The sequence below is a fragment of the Hemiscyllium ocellatum genome, chromosome 11 (genome assembly GCF_020745735.1).
Source record: "Hemiscyllium ocellatum isolate sHemOce1 chromosome 11, sHemOce1.pat.X.cur, whole genome shotgun sequence".
Lineage (NCBI taxonomy): Eukaryota > Metazoa > Chordata > Chondrichthyes > Orectolobiformes > Hemiscylliidae > Hemiscyllium > Hemiscyllium ocellatum.
In genome coordinates this window covers 54,094,239-54,116,885 of record NC_083411.1, presented here as the reverse complement: position 1 = coordinate 54,116,885, position 22,647 = coordinate 54,094,239, and the positions used below count along the sequence as shown (strand labels likewise).

Sequence of the window (22,647 nt, the reverse complement as noted above, 5' to 3'; positions counted from 1 at the left end):
CATTTGGAGAACCTTATTTTGTAACTGTGCTCCCTGTTGGAGATTCTCTGAGAAGGTCAAGCTTTCTAAGACCATTCGAAATCTTTGAAGATCATTTCTCGGTCTCCTAAATTCCTGTGAGTACAGGCTCAAACTTATATTTTCAAAAGAATTAATACAAAGATGTTCACTGAACTTTCTCCAATACAAATATACCCCCTAACTAAGGAGACCAAAACAGTAGTTGCTGTACCTTTGTAGCAAGTTTTGCCTACTTTTATACATCATTCACCTTGGAATAAAGACAATATTATCCAACCAAATGGCAAATTAAATGGATTCTCATCAATGCATCGAAGGGAACAGATGACAAACTGAAGAGGAATAGTAACATGGAGGATGTACGCAAGGATTGCGTTTTCATCTAGTTCACAGGGTTTGCATGTTGAGACTTTGTTTTGTGATACCTTGTTATAATGTGCTTATTTAAACACTGCTAAACCTATAGACATGAGGATCTCAAATTTGAATTTAGGCAACAAAATATGAAGATTTTTATTACAACAAAATGGTTTCTCGATTTAAAAGAATACTATAAAATGGCCTGTGAATCATACTGCTGAACATACTGCTGACTTGCAGAATTAACTTGCAGTTGAAAGATGAGGACAATAGAGTTTTCATAAGATAAACACTGATACATTAATTGAGCATTTGAACAAACGTTGAACTAATACATGGCATGACAATTTACGTAAATTAGATATCCTTCTTAAAGGAAATACCATTGGATTAGCCTGTCTTCAATCATATCACCATATTACAATTGATTGGACTTTTTTTGTAGTTAAGAACCCTTTCCCAGAAAATATCATTAGATTAATTCGCTGTAAATCATATGTGATTGGTCTTTCTTGTAATTAAGACTGTACTATTTCTTTAAAAACATGTAAATAATGTGTAATTTTCAAATGTAATTGCGCAACTTTTCCCCAGAACACAGAAGCTTCAATCTCTGTGTTGCTGGATAGAATTGCATCAAGGTACCTTAACTGAATCAACTAATGACCCTTATTTTTTGAATAGACCGCATTTGTCGATTCCTTTGACCGAACTTGAACCCTTCTTAAGGGGACACAGGTCTTCAGACATAATAACAGAAATTACACAATGAAAAGAATCAGTTAAAGGTAATTCTTACCCAAGAAGCTCACCTCCTCACTGGGTAGGTACATAAAAGACACAGCAAGTTGTTCCTGACGTCAAGTTGGACCTTATGAGATTTCTCACCTGATTCTGCATTAAATCTCACCTTAGCACAGGCTGCTCATGTCACTAACAGATTCCACCCACAGTAACTGCTACACAGCTGTTACAACATATTCCTTCAACATTAATAACTACTAAAGGCACATTACACTGGAATGTCACATGTTGTGATTCTTCTAACAGCCTTAAAATTACATTTGCTCTTTGGTTTGGAACCTATCCAACAATACAACGGGGATGAAGGTCAGAGCTTTGTTAGTTAACCTCTGTTGTCCTCCAACCTATCACAGAATCTTCCTTTTACTCACCGAACCATATTCCCCACGTCCATTGTCTTAAGAAACCTCTTAAACTGTTATTTATTTCTCTCGGTCAGATGAAAATCCATGGAAGTGAAAGATTAGCTCGGTTTGTCTTGACAGGTGCTTCACAAGCTGTTGAGCATTACCAGCATTTTATTGTTTTCACCTAATGATTGTTCCTCAGGTCTCAGTCCCATTCTCATGTCCAGACAAATCTCATTTCACTCAAATAAAACCCTGATCCTATCCTTCCCCATCACCGCCACCACACCCCCCTCCCCCACTCCCCACAACCCCCAATCCTTCCTCAGCCTTCCACAGCAATTGGAAATTCACCCAGAATTCCAGTGTCAGTGAGTGAACCCTTAGAATGAGGGACACATTGCAGGGGTTTGGGGAAGTTGCTGTTCTTTCCCTCAGGAGAACGTTCTTCAGATCTTCCTCAGGCCTGAAGTGTTGATGAATTATGAATCTCCCATTTCCCAAAGAGACACTGTTAACATCACCTGGGAGATAAATCAGACACTTCACAAATTATTTATCGTTTCTAGCTTTACTGTTACTTTGTCACGAGTTTTAACTCTATTTATCACCAATCATTTACCTTTCCTGAAGATTTGATTCCTTTTGATAATGCTGTCCCAACTATTAGCCAGGCAAGAAGCAGACAGAGGGCTAAATACCAGATTACCTCCCCAGTCTCATCCATTGAACTGGAACGGCGTAAAACTACTTTAATACAGAAAATAAGAACAAAAACATGTAGTAAGTTAGGACACTCTTCATTACACGCAGATGTTTTCAGACATAGTGCATCAATGTATTTAACAAACAGAGTTGTGTAATATCTAAATTAATTTTTGATTTATAGAAGCTTTGATTCTTGCACTCAGAAATAAATGTGAAGTTTGATATTCTGTATGACATATTTTTCCTCGTGTGTATTGATATTTTTCAATGTAAAGCTTTGTTCAAACAAGTTGATGAGATTCCCTGCAGCTGAAAATGTGTTGCTGGTTAAAGCACAGCAGGTCAGGCAGCATCCATGGAACAGGAAGCTGCCTGACCTGCTGTGCTTTAACCAGCAACACATTTTCTGCTGTGATCTCCAGCATCTGCAGACCTCACTTTTTACTCGGAGATTCCCTGCAGAGCTGTTTCTGACAATGTTTCACTGACTGCTTCACAATGCACTGTGAAACCTATCTGGTTTAGTCACTATGTCTTCCAATGAATTCAGCTCCTTCATCTTCCTACACATGGTATCTACCTCCAGACAGTTAATCTAAATCCAGTCCTAGGACTGTGTGTTAAAATAATAACTTATTACAATTAAAAGTAGAGAAATGAACATCAGTCACACATGATTCTAACCATTTCATGTTTAAGAATTCTGGTCATGAATATTATCCTTGAAGAGCAAGAAAACAAAGAAAAGTGTTTTGCTTTATAAATATTGTCAAAGTTACAATGCTTAGAAACCAGGGGAATATTAAATAGTAAAAGTTTCCTTCCCATGATGCCATTTTGTAACAAGTGTGCAATGTAAATAATACCTCAATCAAAATGAAACAGCTTCTCTCTCATTAAACACATATAAACAAACTAACTAACCCAAGAGGAGTTACTGGCCCAGCTGTGTAGGTTATTGGTGCAGCTATCTGCAGCAAGGTACTTACTCCCAGTATTGCTCACTCGGGCCCTGGTGAGGATTGGAGATTTCTGATCCATTTGGACAAGATCCATTGTTTTCCTGCAGCTGTGTTATATTAACGATTTCAAAATATCCATCAGTCAGAGTGAGATTGCAGAGAGTCTCTGGAAAATATGTTTCAGTATTATACATCAATTTTGCATTCCATTTCAATATAACCAGGGTCACTGTTTCACTCTGACTGAATTAGTTAATCCTTTTGATTACATGGGTAAAGTTATGCATAGATCAGAACACAGAGGTACAGTCCGTGCACTCACTCTCAGCACAGTCCTGCTCTGGTGCTCAATCTGCTTAATCTCTTGTTGGATAAAAGTCTGCATAAAAGTAATTAGAAAACCAAATTAAAATGGTACTGTATATAAAAAGTTACTTCAAAAGTATTCACTAGTAGTTATTAGAGAAGACTTTACGGATTATAATGGGCTGGATTATCCAGGGAAGGAGAGTCTCACATACCTTGCTACACCATTCCTTGTTTTACAAAATGAATGAATGGAGCTCCACAGTTCTGAGCGGTAGATTCAACTCAGGGCTCTCTCAGAAATGGGGAGCCACATTTTCAATCTGACAGTGCTTTCACAGCACAGAGCCTGCCAGGGGAAAGCAAAACCCCTTTTCACAACTGCTGTCTTCTCACATTTTAATGTTCCTGACAGCTGCTGTCAAACAGGAAGTTCATAACACAAATGTGTGCTAGGGTGCAGGGAAGGGAAGGTGCTAAACTGATAGGAAAAGGGTGCCAGCTAAATAGGGTGCATGTAGGTAGGGTGCAGATATGCAAATCGAGAGCTATGTAAAATTCCATGTGGATAGGAGCAGGGTGACAGGTTGCCAGGTGGATAAGGTGCCAGCTGAGGAGGTGTAGGGTGCCAAGTGGGTAAGATGCCATGGTGCAGGATACCAATGGAGTTTGCTAAATAGTCCAGTGTTGAGGGTAACTTGAGGATGATAGGAGAATTTTTGGGGGGAAGGGAGCAGTCTTGTTGGTCGGTTCCAGTAGCAACAACATTGGTGGAGGGGGATGGAGTCCAATAGTAACAGTGAATGGGAGGGTGGGGACAAGTTTCATATCGGCAGAGAACTGCGGGTGATATCACATTTCCAGAGCAAGTTGGGAGCAGGGTGTCACAGCTGTGAAGCCATGTGCAGGGTTTTCAGAGCAGATTGTTAATTATTAATTGTACTGAAGCTTTCTTAGTGAGGTGGAGGATTTTCATAAAGAAGATCTCCTTCTCTAGCTTTGGTTACACACAAAAAGAATGCATTTATATTTAGTTTGTGATGCATTTAATTTTAAAAGCCTTTCAGCTGATTGGTGACTGAAGCAGGATGCTGTTAAATAAGATAAGAGCACATGGCATTTGGGGCACAGTACTGGCATGGATAGAGGATTGGCTGCCTGGCAGAAGATAGAGAGTGGTGATAAAGGGGCTTTTTTGGGTATTGCAGCTGGTGACTAGTGGAGTTCTGCAGGTATCAGTGTTGGGACCTTCACATTATACATTAACAATCTGGATGAAGGAGCTAAGGGCATTGTTGCTAAGTTTGCAGATGAGACAAGCTAAGTGAAGGGACAGGTAGTGGTGAGGAAGTGAGGAGGTTATAGAAGGCTTACAGAGATTAAGAAAGTGGGCAAAGAAGTGGCAGATGGAATACAATGTGGAAAAGTGTGAGGAAGTGTACTTTGTTAGGAAGAATAGAAGCATAGACTATTTTCTAAATGGGGAAAGGCTTCAGAAATCTGAAGTACACATGGTCTTGAGAGTCTTGGTTCAGGATTCCCTTAAGGTTAACATGCCAGTTTCATTGGCAGTTATGAAGGCAAATGCAACTCACTTCAAGAGAGCTAGAACTCAAGAACAGGGATGTACTGTAGAGTCTGTGTAAAGCTTTGGTCAGGCCTCATTTGGAGTATTGTGAGCAGTTTTGTGCCCTGTATCTAAGGAAGGATGTGCTGGCATTGGAAGAGATTCAGGGGAGGTTTACAAGAATGATCCTGGGGATGAAGGGCTTATCACATGATGAGCAGTTGAGGACTCTGTGTCTTTCCTTGAGGGTGTATCTCAGTGAAATTTTAAGAATACTGACAGGCCTGGATAGAGTAGATGTGGAGAAGTTGTTTCCATGCATAGGAGAGGCCAGGATCCTAGGGCACAGTCTCAGAGTGGAGGGATAACCCTTTTGAACTGAGGTGAGGAGAAATTTCTTCAGCCAGAGAGTGATGAATCTATGGAACTCATTGCTACAGAGGTCTGTGGAGGCCAAGTCATTGGGTGAATTTAAGGCAGAGATAAAATAGTTCTTAATTGGTAAGGTGATCAAGCATTACAGGGAGAAGGCAGAAGAATGAGTTTGAGAAACATATCAGTGATGATTGAATAGCGGAGCATACCTGATGGGACAATTGGCTTAATTCTGCTCCTATATCTTATGGTCTTATGATCCTACGGACATCCATAATTACTCTGAGCCCAGATGAACCACATTGTTGAATGTACTCTTATCAATTCACTTTCAGAAACTAGCAATGTAAAAATGAAATTTCAAATAACATAAATCTCAAGGATAAGATGAAACAACTGTTTTCAAAAATTACATTGTAATTTTAGCTCAAAAATACCTTCTTCATATCTGAATTATTTTTGGCAAGATGTAACATTCCAAATTCTGAAGTAGAAGATGTAGAAATCGATCGCTACTTGAATGAGTCCTAGCCTATGGAGATAAGGACTTCCATCACTGAATTCTGTGGGTGTATAATGGGAAATCCATGTCTTCTGGGTGTTGATAGATGTCCCTAACTGCATGGTATTAGACAGACAATGATTCTATTCTTTATAAATTAAAAACTAAAAAGATGACTTCGTCACGGATTTTGAAATACTAAATGGAACAAATAACATCAAGAGTCATCGAGTCAGAGAGATGTACAGCACAGGAACAGACCTTTCAGTACAACTTGTCCATGCTAAAAAACATATCCGAAATTAATCTAGTCCGATTTGCCAACATTTGGCCCGTATCCATCTCAACCCTTCACATTCATATACACATCCAGCTAACTTTTAAATGTTTTAATTGTACCAGCTTCCATCACTTCGTCTGAGGCAGAGAAAAACTGAGTTCTATTCTTCTGGAATATTGGATAATGGAAATGTCCTAAATTTTCGAGAGTTTTTTTTTGGAATAAAGATATGAAGCTCTTCAATGCAAAAATACAGGACTGTGGATGATCCCTGACTGCATTGTACACTCTGGGACTGTCGGTGATCCCCGACAGTATTGTACAGACTGGGACTGTGGGTGTATCCCTGACTGTATTGTACACTCTGGGACAGTGGGTGATCCCTGACTGTATTGTACAGACTGGGACTGTGGATGATCCCTGACTGTATAGTACAGACTGGGAATGTGGGTGTATCCCTGACTATATTGTACACTCTGGGACTGTAGGTGTATCCCTGACTGTATTGTACAGACTAGGACTGTGGGTGATCCCTGGCTGTATTGTACATACTGGGACTGTGGTTGATCCCTGACCGTATTGTACAGACGAGGACTGTGGGTGATCCCTGGCTGTATTGTACAGACTGGCACTGTGGATGATCCCTGACAGTATTTACAGACTGGGACTGTGGGTGATCCCTGACTGTATTGTACAGACTGGGACTGTGGGTGATCCCTGACTTTATTGTCCAGGCTAGTATTGTGGGTGATCCTTGACCGTATTGTACAGACTGGGACTATGGGTGATCCCTGAGTATATTGTACAGACTGGGACTGTGGGTGATCCCTGACTGTATTGTACAGGCTGCGACTGTGGGTGTATCCCTGACTGTATTGTACAGGCTGGGACTGTGGGTGATCCCTGACTGTATTATACAGACTGGCACTGTGGATGATCCCTGACAGTATTGTACAGACTGGGACTGTGGGTGATCCCTGACAGTATTGTACAGACTAGGACTGTGGGTGTATCCCTGACTGTAATGTACAGACTGGGACTGTGGATGATCTCTGACTGTATTGTATAAGCTGGGACTGTAGTTGTATCCCTGACAGTATTGTACAGACTGGGACTGTGGGTGATCCCTGACTGTATTGTACAGACTGGGACTGTAGGTGTATCCCTGACTGTATTGTACAGACTAGGACTGTGGGTGTATCCCTGACTGTAATGTACAGACTGGGACTGTGGATGATCTCTGACTGTATTGTACAAGCTGGGACTGTAGTTGTATCCCTGACAGTATTGTACAGACTGGGACTGTGGGTGATCCCTGACTGTATTGTACAGACTGGGACTGTAGGTGTATCCCTGACTGTATTGTACAGACTAGGACTGTGGGTGATCCCTGGCTGTATTGTACATACTGGGACTGTGGTTGATCCCTGACCGTATTGTACAGACGAGGACTGTGGGTGATCCCTGGCTGTATTGTACAGACTGGCACTGTGGATGATCCCTGACAGTATTTACAGACTGGGACTGTGGGTGATCCCTGACTGTATTGTACAGACTGGGACTGTGGGTGATCCCTGACTTTATTGTCCAGGCTAGTATTGTGGGTGATCCTTGACCGTATTGTACAGACTGGGACTATGGGTGATCCCTGAGTATATTGTACAGACTGGGACTGTGGGTGATCCCTGACTGTATTGTACAGGCTGCAACTGTGGGTGTATCCCTGACTGTATTGTACAGGCTGGGACTGTGGGTGATCCCTGACTGTATTATACAGACTGGCACTGTGGATGATCCCTGACAGTATTGTACAGACTGGGACTGTGGTTGATCCCTGACCGTATTGTACAGACTGGGACTGTGGGTGATCCCTGACTGTATTGTACAGACTGGCACTGTGGGTGATCCCTGACAGTATTGTACAGACTGGGACTGTGGGTGATCCCTGACAGTATTGTACAGACTAGGACTGTGGGTGTATACCTGACTGTATTGTACAGACTGGGACTGTGGATGATCTCTGACTGTATTGTACAAGCTGGGACTGTAGTTGTATCCCTGACAGTATTGTACAGACTGGGACTGTGGGTGATCCCTGACTGTATTGTACAGACTGGGACTGTAGGTGTATCCCTGACTGTATTGTACAGACTAGGACTGTGGGTGATCCCTGACTTTATTGTCCAGGCTAGTATTGTGGGTGATCCTTGACCGTATTGTACAGACTGGGACTATGGGTGATCCCTGAGTATATTGTACAGACTGGGACTGTGGGTGATCCCTGACTGTATTGTACAGGCTGCGACTGTGGGTGTATCCCTGACTGTATTGTACAGGCTGGGACTGTGGGTGATCCCTGACTGTATTATACAGACTGGCACTGTGGATGATCCCTGACAGTATTGTACAGACTGGGACTGTGGGTGATCCCTGACAGTATTGTACAGACTAGGACTGTGGGTGTATCCCTGACTGTAATGTACAGACTGGGACTGTGGATGATCTCTGACTGTATTGTACAAGCTGGGACTGTAGTTGTATCCCTGACAGTATTGTACAGACTGGGACTGTGGGTGATCCCTGACTGTATTGTACAGACTGGGACTGTAGGTGTATCCCTGACTGTATTGTACAGACTAGGACTGTGGGTGTATCCCTGACTGTAATGTACAGACTGGGACTGTGGATGATCTCTGACTGTATTGTACAAGCTGGGACTGTAGTTGTATCCCTGACAGTATTGTACAGACTGGGACTGTGGGTGATCCCTGACTGTATTGTACAGACTGGGACTGTAGGTGTATCCCTGACTGTATTGTACAGACTAGGACTGTGGGTGATCCCTGGCTGTATTGTACATACTGGGACTGTGGTTGATCCCTGACCGTATTGTACAGACGAGGACTGTGGGTGATCCCTGGCTGTATTGTACAGACTGGCACTGTGGATGATCCCTGACAGTATTTACAGACTGGGACTGTGGGTGATCCCTGACTGTATTGTACAGACTGGGACTGTGGGTGATCCCTGACTTTATTGTCCAGGCTAGTATTGTGGGTGATCCTTGACCGTATTGTACAGACTGGGACTATGGGTGATCCCTGAGTATATTGTACAGACTGGGACTGTGGGTGATCCCTGACTGTATTGTACAGGCTGCAACTGTGGGTGTATCCCTGACTGTATTGTACAGGCTGGGACTGTGGGTGATCCCTGACTGTATTATACAGACTGGCACTGTGGATGATCCCTGACAGTATTGTACAGACTGGGACTGTGGTTGATCCCTGACCGTATTGTACAGACTGGGACTGTGGGTGATCCCTGACTGTATTGTACAGACTGGCACTGTGGGTGATCCCTGACAGTATTGTACAGACTGGGACTGTGGGTGATCCCTGACAGTATTGTACAGACTAGGACTGTGGGTGTATACCTGACTGTATTGTACAGACTGGGACTGTGGATGATCTCTGACTGTATTGTACAAGCTGGGACTGTAGTTGTATCCCTGACAGTATTGTACAGACTGGGACTGTGGGTGATCCCTGACTGTATTGTACAGACTGGGACTGTAGGTGTATCCCTGACTGTATTGTACAGACTAGGACTGTGGGTGATCCCTGGCTGTATTGTACATACTGGGACTGTGGTTGATCCCTGACCGTATTGTACAGACTGGGACTGTGGTTGATCCCTGACCGTATTGTACAGACTGGGACTGTGGGTGATCCCTGACTGTATTGTACAGACTGGGACTGTGGGTGATCCCTGACAGTATTGTACAGATTGGGACTGTGGGTGATCCCTGACTGTATTGTACAGACTGGCACTGTGGATGATCCCTGACTGTATTGTACACTCTGGGACTGCGGGTGATCCCTGACAGTATTGTACAGACTGGTACTGTGGGTGACCCCTGTCTGTATTGTACAGACTGGGACTGTGGGTGACCCCTGTCTGTATTGTACAGACTGGGACTGTGGGTGATTTATCACCATATTGTGCAGACTGTAGTTGATGTCCAGGATCACCCACAGCCCCAGTCTGTACAGTATGGTCAGGGGAACATCCACAATCGCAGTTTATTTAAAAGTAGATTTTATTTCAAAGCTGAAGTATTTTGTCCTCTGTTTCAGAAATTTCAACTTGACTCACATCAAGATCTCACATTAAGTCTTGTCAATTCACACAACATGAACCTTTGATAGTGACATGAGACATCCTGAGTTAAATAGTGTTATTGTGGAAGATGAGATGAAATTAAAGAGATGAGACATTTAAATAATTGCAACAAAAACTCTGTGTGTCTTAGAGTCAGACTGTGTAAGAAATATATGTGAGATGATCGATATTTGGAAAAACTCAGAGAAAGAGAATAAGTTAAGAAAATGATAGCTGCAAAAAACACAGTAATAGACAGAGAAGGGAGTCAGTGTGAGACACAATACAGGGATGGAGAGAGATACAAAAATGAACGCAGTCAGAAAGAACACAACACAGACTTATTGACAAGGTGAAAGTAAACGTGAGACATGTGAAAGACTGTTAAATTCTGATGTTTCACTATTTATTTCTGACTGACTGTCCTGCTATTCCAGTGACTCAGTGCCATGATTCCTGCTGCTGCTTTCTATCCGAGTCTTTCTGCTGTATGGCCACAATGAGGATGGTCACTGAAACTATTGTTCATCTCTCTCCCTCACTCAGACTGACAGAATGAACAATGAACAGTCAGTGTGTACACTTTCCCCAGTAGAAGCTAACACTGTACCTTTGGGGGTCCTGCTGCATGTTTCATCTGCTCCCCACCAACTGAAGCAGTCTGCCCATGGTAGGGGTGATTGGAAGGAAGCAAACAGTTAGTATAGACTGTAGCCAACGATGCAGTTGTACAAAATGTTGGACATTGTAATCAGAAGCATCATAGCAATCCCCACACCTGAAAACAGAAGAAAAAACAGGGGAGTCTGGTTTGTGAATTATTGATTTAAAATAATGTATTTGACATGCATTTGGCTGGTCATTCAACCAAATTGGATTTTCTTTCAGTGAGCACAGGACAGAACAGGGAGACTGCCCTGGCTGACCACACCTTTGGGGAAATATCGGTTTTGTTTAATCGATTATGTTGGCTGCTTCAACATTCAGTGTCCAACAGTAAAGATTTCAAAGGCTCTTTGTATTAAACAGGAAATGTTAATTATGTTATAGTTCTTTGTCTAGATTACAAGAATGATGCTCCTTGTCTTCACCTTTATATGCCCTCTCACTAATTCTTTAGGACACCATTATCATTGTGAGTGGTGATAATCACACATGCCCAGTCTTAGGCCATAGGGTCATAAGACATAGGAGCAGAATTAGGCCATTCATCCCACTGAGTCTGCTCTGTCATTCAGTCACGGCTGATATGTCTTTGAACCTCATTCTCTTGAGTTCTCCCCATAACTCTTGAACCCCTTACCACCAAGAAGCTATCTATCTCTGTCTTGAGTATACTCAATGACTTGGCCTCCACAACCTGCTGCATCAATGAGTTCCACAGAGTCACCACCCTCTGGCTGTGGACATTCCTCTTAATCTCAGTTCTGATGAGTTGTCCCTTCAGCTTGAGGCTGTTCCCTCATGTCCCAGTCTCTCCTACAAGTGGAAACATCTTCTCCAGGTTTACTCTATTCAGACCATTCATTATTCTGTAAATTTCATTATTCTGTAAATGTCATTATTCTGTAAATCCTCCTCGGCTCCTTTGAGTCCTTAACTGTTCCTCATTTGACAATCCCTTCATCCCTGGGATCATTCTTGTAAACCTCCTCTGGACCCCTCCAGGTCAGAACATCCTCTCTGAGACATGGGGTCCAAACATTTTCATATATTTCAAATGCCGTCTGACCAGAGCCTTATAGAACCTCAGTAGCACATCTCTGCTCTTATATCCTAACCCTCTTGAAATGAATGTTAACGCTGTATTTGCCTTCCTACCTGCCAACTGAACCTGCATGTTAACTTTAAGGGAATCCTAAACTCCTACCCTTTATGTTTCGGTTTTCCAAAGCCTTTCCCCAATTTGAAAATAGTCTTTGTTTCTATTCTTCTTACCAAATTGCATAACTCTCACAATTTCCCATCCTGTATTCCATCTGCCATTTCTTTGCCCACTCTCCTCACTACTGTAAGTACTTCTGCAGCCTTCCCACTTCCTCAGCCCTTCCTGTCCCTCTACCAATCTTTGCGACAACTGCAAACGTAGCAACGATGCCCCCAGTCCCTTTGTCCAGATTGTTAATGTATAATGTTGTGGTCCCAACAGTCCTTGTGGAACTGGTGGATTTATCCCTAATCTCTGCCCTCTGCCAGTCAGCCAATCCTCTATCCATGTCTGGATGGGTTACTGTTTGGAGGGTCAGTGTAGACTTGTTGGGCCAAAGGGCCTATTTCCACACTAATCTAACCATGTCAGGACCTTGCCCCTAACACCACCGGCTCTTATCCCATTTAGCAGCTTCATACAGAGCTCCTGTTTTTAGGCCTTCTGGAAATTCAAATAGATCACATCCATTGGTTCTCCTTCATCTAACCTGCTCATTACCACCTTAAAGAATTCTAACAAACTTGTCAGACATGACCTACCCTCGATGAAGCTGTGCTAACTCAGCCCTACTTTACCATGCACTTCCAAACCCTCCACAATCTCATCCTTAATAATGGACTGTAAAATCTTATAAATGATCAAGGTCAGACTAACCGGCTTATAGTTTCCTCCCTTCTGCCTCCATACCTTCCGAAACAGGGATGTTACATTAACCATTTTCCAGTTGTCTGGCAACTTCCTTGACTCCAGTGATTCCTGAATGTTCACCAACAATGCCTGTACAATCTCCTCAGCTATCACCTTCAGGATTCTGGGGTGTAGTCCATCTGACCCAGCTGAATTACTCACCTACAGACCTTGCAGCTTCCCCAGCACCTTCCCCACAGGAATGGCCCCTACACTCAACTCTGCCTCCTGACTCTTGACATCCTGGCACACTAATGCTGCCTCCCACCAGTGAAGACTGATGCAAAGTCCCTATTCACTTTCTTCACCATTTCTTTGTTCCCCATTACTACTTCCCCAGCCTCATTTTCTAATGGTCCAATGTCCACTCTCACCTCTTTCTGACCTTTTATGCATCTAAAGCAACTCTTGCAATCTTCTTTTATATTACAATCTGCTTATCGTCAGATTTCATCTTCTTCCCCCTTATTGCTTTTGTAAGTATCCTCTGCTAGTTTTTAACTGCCTCCAAATTTCCAGACTTCCCACTAATTTTCACCACATTGGATGCTTTTCCTTTTGATTTTATGCTATTCCTGACTTCCCTTGTCTGCCGTGGTTGCCTCATCCTCCCTTTACTATGTTTCTTCTTCCTTGGGATGAATTTCTGTTTTGCCCCTCAAACTACCTCCAGAAACTCCTGCTATTGCTGCTCTACCGTCCTCCCTGTTATGGTCCCCTTCCAATCAACTCAGGTCAGCCCCTCCCTCATGGCTTTCTGGTTGCATTGACTCAATTGTAAAGATCTTACACCAGATTCCTGCTCTTCCATTTCAAACTGAAGGGTGAATTTTATCATATTATGGCCACTGCCCCCGATGGATCATTCACCTTAAGCTCCTTAATCGAGTTTACCTCATTACACAGCACCAAATCCAGAATTGCCTGTCCCCTGGAGGGCTCTATCACAAGTTGCTCGAACAAATCACCTCGTAGACATTCTGCAAATCCCTTTTTTATTGGATCCCCTACCAACCTGATTTTCCTCGTCCAGTTGTATATTGAAGACTCCCATGATTACTGCAATTGTGCATCATTTTTTACATGCCTTTTCTACCTCCTGATTTATTTTCTGACCCATATCCTGACTGCTGCTGGGAGGCCTGGACATAACTCTCGTCAGGGTCATTTTTGCTCTGCAAACCCTCAATTTTCCAAGATGGCGACAGTGTAGCAGGGCTGCATGCAGACTCTTATCTAGAGCTCATCCACTTCCACCTACGTTTTAAAAATCTTTTACTTTCTGCTCTCTCTTGATTTTTTTTCTTTTCATTTCTTGTTTCTTTGGTGGGTTGGTCAGAGGCAACAAGAGCAGGCTTTACACGGAGTGGTGACAGCCTTCCGGTAATTGGAGGTGGCAGTGATGGTAGCAAGGACTTTCCCCTGCTCCTCCAGCAATCGGAGACGGAGGTGATGGACTCTTTAAGGTGCCAGTGCTGGCATATTGGAGGACGGTGGCTGGAGTGGGAATCTTGGCACACCAGCAGACTGGCCTGTCAGTGGAATGAGGCACTCCGGCTCGCAGTAGGCCCAGAGCGGGGACACCTGGTGTCACCAAGGCATCAGCAGAGCAGGAGACTCCTGGCTGGAATCACGGGAGGCCCGGAGTGGGAACTCTTGGTTGTGGGGCCCAACAGTCTACCCAGTATTGGAGGCAGCATTGAAATGGGCCCAGCAGTGATGAGATGGGGCCTGAAAAATGGTGACTCCTATAACAGCGGGTCCAGTGCAGACAGCTGCAAGTCAGTGGAGATGGGCGAGTGACACAGTTGTGGCATCTCTCTCCAGTCTCTCTTTGCAAAGGCATATTCCAGCAGGAGATGTGAGACAGTCACAAACTCCCCCTCCTTAAACCGATTTGTAAGCAACATGCAGTGGCGCAGACAATCCAGGCGTACGTGAAGAATCTCACAGGTACTGCCCTTCTCACCATGAGCCAAGTGATGTCATGGTGCTTGTTGGAAAATTCTGGCGATGAGGCATTCTGTGAAATGACTTTGACAGTCTGCTGACTAACCTGTCCTTTTCCAACAGGGTCTTGAGGATGCTACATACTGACCTCTTCCTAATAGACCTGTGATGAAAAGTGTTTTGAAATTCTTCACAAAGGAAAAGCGATATGGAACAGTCTAATTCCTTGGAGCAGTCTGCAGCAACAAGACCAGTCCCATCCTTCACAACACCAGGGACAAGTAGAACCTCAGTACATAGTCAGATTTAGTGTTTGTGTACTGAGGAGCTACACACAGCTTGATGCAGCCACACACAAAGAAGGACAAGTCATATACAAGAGAAACCAACACTTGTCACAGATGTGGTCACATTGAACCTCATATCATCCGTCATCATTTCCGCCACCTCCAAACGGACCCCACCACCAGGGATATATTTCCCTCCCCTCCCCTATCAGCGTTCCGAAAAGACCACTCCCTCCGTGACTCCCTCGTCAGGTCCACGCCCCCCACCAACCCAACCTCCACTCCCAGTACTTTCCCCTGCAACTGCAAGAAATGCAAAACTTGCACCTACACCTCCCCCCTTACTTCCCTTCAAGGCCCCAAGGGATCCTTCCATATCTGCCACAAATTCACCTGCACCTCCACACACATCATTTGCTGCATCCACTGCACCCGATGTGGCCTCCTCTATATTGGGGAGACAGGCCGCCTACTTGCGGAACATTTCAGAGAACACCTCTGGGACACCCGGACCAACCAATCCAACCACCTCGTGGCTCAACACTTCAACTCACCCTCCCACTCTGCCAAGGACATGCAGGTCCTTGGACTCCTCCATCACCAGACCATAGCAACACGATGGCTGGAGGAAGAGTGCCTCATCTTCTGCCTAGGGACCCTCCAACCATAAGGGATGAACTCAGATTTCTCCAGTTTCCTCATTTCCCTTCCCCCACCTTGTCTCAGTCCCAACCCTCGAACTCAGCACCACCTTCCTAACCTGCAATCTTCTTCCTGACCTCTCCGCCCCAACCCCCACTCCAACCTATCACCCTCACCTTAACCTCCTTCCATCTATCGCACTTCCAACACCTCTCCACCAAGTCCCTCCTCCCTACCTTTTATCTTAGCCTGCTTGGCACACTCTTCTCATTCCTGAAGAAGGGCTCATGCCCGAAACGTCGATTCTCCTGCTCCTTGGATGCAGCCTGACCTGCTGCGCTTTTCCAGCAACACATTTTCAGCTCCTCAGTAGGGTCCATCAACTCCAATTTCATGCAGTTACAAGATATTGTCTAGCCCTACATCTCGATTTTATTTAAAAAGTTCTTAATTTAGTTTTTTTCAAAAAATTCCAACTGATCTTTTAATTTGTAACCTTAAATATTTCCCTTATTTACCTTCAACCTGAAAGTAGCCAATAATAGTCATGTTAGTAGCTATTATCAACCAATGAACTTATGCCTTACCAGTGATGTCACTCTGCTGTGTTAGGTCCCGAATCCTGGGTTTCAATTCATCATTTTTATAAAAAAAACCTGACAAACTATGAGCCAAAAACCAATAGACAGCATGTACCACATCTAATAACGTGTATGGCAGATCAGAGTGCAACATTACTTCACAAGCTTGGCTTTAACCTTTGTCAGATAAGGGAGGTTTATTATTATTTATTAAATCAACACTATTACTTTTCCGAATTTGCTGCGACTGTATCGATAAAATAAACATTCACCTTGTAACATAGGCACAGCCCTCCACACTGCAACAGGCCCAAGGCTGGCAAACTGACCAAAGGAACACTCCAAGAAAAACAATGGTATCCCAACAAGGGCCAGCATGACAGAATAGGGAATAAGGAATGCACCTGGAAAATAGCGGAAAGGATTTCAATTTTCAAGTGAAACTCCATGCTTACACTGTGTGGGGTGGATTAAAATTTACCCTGAAATCTCTACGAATGTCCAAATTCCCGTTTTGTGAATTTCACTCTCTAACACAATCAGATATCTTTTCAGGTCACTTTACACAGTCATGTTGTGACATTTCTTATACATTTGCGCTTGGTTTCCATCAATCCAATGGTGTGGGTTGTGAAGAGCCCTGATTTGAGCAGTTTTGATGATAATGTACAAACCTGAACACAGGGCCTGACTGAGGAGCCTGCTATTCTGAGGATTTCACACATTGTGCAGTAAATATATCTGATGTGGATGGCTCATGCATTCTAAACAATATCAATTGAAAATACATTGCAAATTAATAAATGAACCATTTACTTTGGTTTATAAATAGCATATATTTGATGCATCACATTGCTAATTTTAAACTATTACCTTGACATATCTCTCTCTTCATAAGAAAATAGTAGTCAAAATTGTTAGCTGTGGGATTGAATTTACCAGTTCACATTGAAATTGTTTAACTCTGCATTATTTACTATATCATTTTTAGTGCAATAAACATTTGTTATTTACTGAACTACAATTTTCAGGATAAGTCAACAAATCGATCCATTTAGTTCTGCCTTTCTTACTCTCCGATATTTTTAATTTCTCTACCATACCTCCTCCATTTTTGTAAGCCAGGTAAGGAAATCTCCAAACATTCCCAAAACCCACTGCATTACCAATCATTGAGAGCAGGTAATCAGTCTTCGAAGACCAGTTACCCCGTTCCACATTCTCATCACCCACAGCACCATGTTCATTGGCGGTATCCTGGGAGAAAGAATTGAAATGGCAAGCTCAGACATTAATCTTTCTCAGACTAGATCTCAAGTGAAATGTATAGTCACCACTCCCACAACTATCGGAAAATGGTGCAGTTCTCTATTTAGCAGCAATGTCTGTCAGGTTAGAAACAGCCAGATGTCCACAGAGAGTCTACAATTCACAATGACCAAAATCTACAAATCAACAGTATCTGAAATTGTCTTACATGGATTTTTACTGTTTTGTTTTGTTGAAATACTCACCGTATCCTGTGGAGGGTTTGGCCGATTGTCATTCAGTAAGAACCGAAATAAATGCCTTCGGTCCATTTTCAGACATCAATGAACTATTCTTCCACTTGCACAAGAATTGGAAGTAAAATGAGGACACTCCTTTTGGCCAAAAGTCCTTCAACTTCTCATGAATGGATTATTCTTGTTGAGTCAGAAGTCAGCCTCTTACTGTGTTTCATAACAGGTGTAACTCTACTTAGCTAATCATTCAATTTCCACACTAAACATTTCTATTGAGTTAAATGATTTGTTTTCAGAACAGTTACGATCAAAGGGCATTCATTCCCTGTCCTCAGGGTTTGGGCAAAGTGCTGGTTTTAAAAGGAATAGCTTCCAAGTGAATCCAAACCAAGTTGAACTTCAGCCAAAGAAAAGCTATCTAAGATTTCTTCTAAAAATGAACGGGTCTTCTCCCATATTAGAAATATAATTGTCATCCCCTGCTACCCGAGTTCATTTTACGTAATGAAATTTTAATTAGTTTTGAATGTGTGGCTGCAGTTTTGTAATCCCTATATAAGATGAAATGTACATGGATTTGGGAAAAACATGATTGCTTGTCCATTGATCTGGCAGTCTCACCTCTAACCAAATGTTTAAAGTTAGAAGATTATAAGAGAGAAGTAAATCTGTATTGCTTTCTTAGCATTCCATCATGAAATGTTATCGCCTAAATTATAACTATGCTTACTAAAGTGAGGTGTAATAGTTCTATAGTTGGAAAAGTTAAGTAACTATTAAATAGTATGGTTCCTACACTGTTGCCTCTGACTATCAGCAAGTCACCAATTGAAAGTGCAGCACATTAATATTCAAAAAGTCTTCATCTGTATTGGAGTAGGTTATTGATAGGGTAAAGCAATATTCTGAATTGTATGATTAGATAGGGCTCTCTCAGTGTGAGATCCAGAGCTAATTACTGAAAAACTTCCATTGCTTTCAAATGTTATTTACTGATCAGCTTAGCCATCTGGCTGGATCATTAGAAGCTTTGCTAGGTGCACGATCTTTTGGCTGAATCACAAACACCAGTGGGTTTGGAAGAGTGATGATTGCATATAAAAATACAACAAAAAGTGTATTCTCTTGTGCAAAATGCAATGTGTCACCACATTCAGCGTCATCTTGAAAGACTGAGTTTAATGCAAAATTTTACTGCTTTTGAGTTCATCTTTCCCTCTTCTTCTTAATACCCTCCGCTCCTCCTCCATTCACTGCTTAACATCAGCCAGGGTCTTTGTAACGGGCTCCAGGGTCTTGTCATTGGGCTCTGAGTTCTTAATTATGGACCCACCCCTGCCATTGCCATGTCTCCCACAAGCCTCTATGTCTGAGCTGGAGCCATGGGCCTGATCTCCTACCTACTGCTCTCCCTGCGAAGCTGCCACCAGTCATCGGGATCCTGGCTCAATCCTCATCTGTGACCTCAGTGCTAGAGCCAGAGCCAGCCAAGGATCTGGGACTGCATGGGGCCCTGCCCCAACTTACTCCCGTGCAGAAACAAAAAAAACCACAGGAAGACCGATCACCATGGCAGCTGCAACCGCCATCAATCACCCGAAGGAGCTGTTCTCTCTTGCTGCTGCTGCCCCCTGTCTTTTGCACTGGTCCTCTGGCCCCTACACCCTCCTCTGTCTCTGACAAAAGTATAAAGGCCCATTTTCCTACAACTTTCAACTCTGAAGAAGCCTTGTACTGGACTCAACTAATTAACTCTGTTTATCTCTCTATTGATTCTGCCAGACCTTCTGTGTTCTGCAGCATTGTTTGTGTTTGTTATTAAGATATTATTCCTGCTTACTGGAGTAACTGACTCCCTGATCAATGTGGTGACACCAGCTCTTTTACACCCTCACCCATCTCCCCTATCTCACCTGAAGATTCTATAACCCAGAATATTGTGCTGACAATCATGTTCTTTCCTCAACCACAACCATCTCTGTGATAGCAATGATATTAGATCCTCATACATTAATAAACACGCACAACTCCTCTGCCTTACTCACAAGACTCCTTGCATTAAAAAATACCATCCATCTTTGCCACACTCCATTCTGCACTAACTTGAATATATTTGCACGAATTTCTGCATTGCAATGGTGGGTTCTTCAATACTTTTCAGTACATCAACCTTTACTGAACCTCCATTTAGTATCCCAGACCCCTGCAAAAATTAGTTTTAAATCCCACCATCACATTCAGCAATACCTTCAGAAAACCAGAACACTTGTACGTCCCACCTTCTCCAGAAATAAATGTGGTGATCCAACACTAATCTGTTCCGGATCGCAATGCACTCTGGAGCTTTCCTGACTTCTTGCCAGCCTCTTTCTGATTGGTCAGAGTCATAGATTCATACAGCATGGAAACACTTTGGTTTAACCTGTCCATGCTGAACATAATCCCAAACTAAGTTAGTCTCACCTGCCTGGTCTTGGCTCATATCCCTCCAAACCTTTCCTATTCACGTATCCATCAAAATATCTTTTAAATGCTGTAATTGTACCCACATCCATCATTTCTCAGGAAGTCCACACACAAACTACTCTTGGTGTAAAAAAATTGCCTCATATCTTGTTCAAATCTCTCTCTTCTCACTGCTCACCTTAAAAATTGCCCGAAACATCGACTCTCCTGCTCCTTGAATGCTGCCTGACCTGCTGCGCTTTTCCAGCAACACATTTTCAGCTCTGATCTCCAGCATCTGCAGTCCTCACTTTCTCCTTAAAAATGTCCCCCTAGTCTTGAAATTCCCCATCTTAGGGAAAAGACAACTACCATCAACTCTATCTATACCTCTCATTATTTTATAAACCTCTATCAGGTCACCTCTCAACCTCCTACGCTCCAGTGAAAAAACGTTTCAGCCTTTCTTTATAACTCAAACCTTCCATACCTGGCCACATCCTGGTAAATCCCTTCTGACCCCTGTCCTGCTTAATAATACCCTTCTCCTCTCTGACTGCATTTTCTTAAACCGTGATGGGGGTCAGGGATGGGAGCAACAATGAGAAAAGAGAAAAGGTTGAGAACTGATACAGAAGATAAAGGGAGAAAGTTCAATAAACAAGGCAGGCAAGAGCATGGCGGGCTATGAGGAAAAACAATGAATTAAACACATTTATTTCAACGCAAGAGGACTGACAGGTAAGGCAGATGTACGTAGGGTATGGATAGGAACATGGGACTGGGATATCATACCCTTTGCAGAAATTTGGCTGAGGGAGGATGATAACTGGCAGCTTAATGCTTGGCATGTTGATGCTATCGGAAGGATAAAAAGGTGCACAAGAGAGGTGAGGGAATGATGTTTTTGATTAGGGAATTCAACTTGTACTTAGACAGAATATTCCTGGGTGATTGTCTAGCTATATGGATGAACTAAAAATAAGAAAGGGGTGATCACTTTGATTGGATTGGATTATAAGCCCCCAACAATTGTCACAGTAATGGTCTGGTACAAGTTAGTTTGCCCTTGAGTTTTTTTTTAGAGAGGGGATAATTGGCCAGGCTCCATCGTGCCTGAACTTTGAATGGTTCACTGGAGCCTAGTTGTTTCCCCGAACAAATACTGCTTCAGATCAAAAGCTTGAAAGACCTTTTGAAAACTTGGTCTTGTCAAGGGGACGTGGCCAGCTCTCTAGCTGTTCAGTTCAGTACGGGAGGGAGTAGAGTCATGGGGGAAACTGGAAGCCTTCTCTCTGTCCTTCTGCCCTTCTGATTTTGAACTGTATGCTGCCTGTGCCATTGTTTGCTGTTTGTGCTTAGGGATCTGTGTACTGGGATTGTTGCAAGAATTTTCAGAACAGCATCATTAGGTAGGGTTTGGATAGGATAAGTTATCGGGTATTCTGTTTTCTGTTCCTTGTAGTTCATTTTATAATTTTGCAAATAAATTTTGTTTGTTTAAAACCTGGCAGTTGACCAAGCTGATGTACTCCAGGAATATCCACTGTACACCTCATTAAACAAATAGCAAAGTTACAGTCAGACCTAGTCCATGACAGACTGGGGGCTTTTTGCGGGATTTAAACAGCGAGTGGTAGTTGCTAGTGTCTTTTATTTCGGGTGTTGATTTGGTTGGTTTAAACCGTGTTCGGATGGCAATGGCTCTTTCAATCACCAAGGAGTTCCTGGAGGTGGAAGAAGTGACCTCGGGGGTTTTGCAAAAGGCAGATAAGACCAAACTGCAGGAATTAATAGACAAGCTAGGGTTGAATTTACCTCCTAATGTGAGGAAAGATGAGATGAATTCAGCAGTAGCTCAGTATTCAAATTTGCTGGAAACACTATCAGGATCTGTAGAGATGGCAAGAATTCGATTGTAAATGAAGCAGCTTGAGTTAGAGGGGAGAGATAAGGAAAGGGCAGCAGAAATGAAACAGTTTGAATTACAATTAAAATCAGAAGAGAGAGAAAAAGCAAACACATTAAGGGCTTTAGCCACAGAGAAAGAAAGATAATGAAGAACTCTAGCAGAAGAGAAAGAAAAAGCAAAGAGATTGAACTTTAGAAATTGACACTTAAAAAGGGAAGTCAGCACAAAAGGATGGAGATGCAGGCTGAAGGTAGGTTTAGTGAGGAAGAGAGTGAGGATGAGCAAGCCCCTGGCAGTCAGAAGCCTAGTGAG

The 22,647-nt window shown here is 42.9% G+C and overlaps 1 pseudogene; it reads right to left on the bottom strand.

Annotated features, from left to right (window-relative positions):
* Positions 1-18,053, bottom strand: part of LOC132820000 (sodium- and chloride-dependent neutral and basic amino acid transporter B(0+)-like) — a 55,133-nt pseudogene extending 37,080 nt beyond the window's left edge.
* Positions 18,054-22,647: the final 4,594 nt, after the last annotated feature.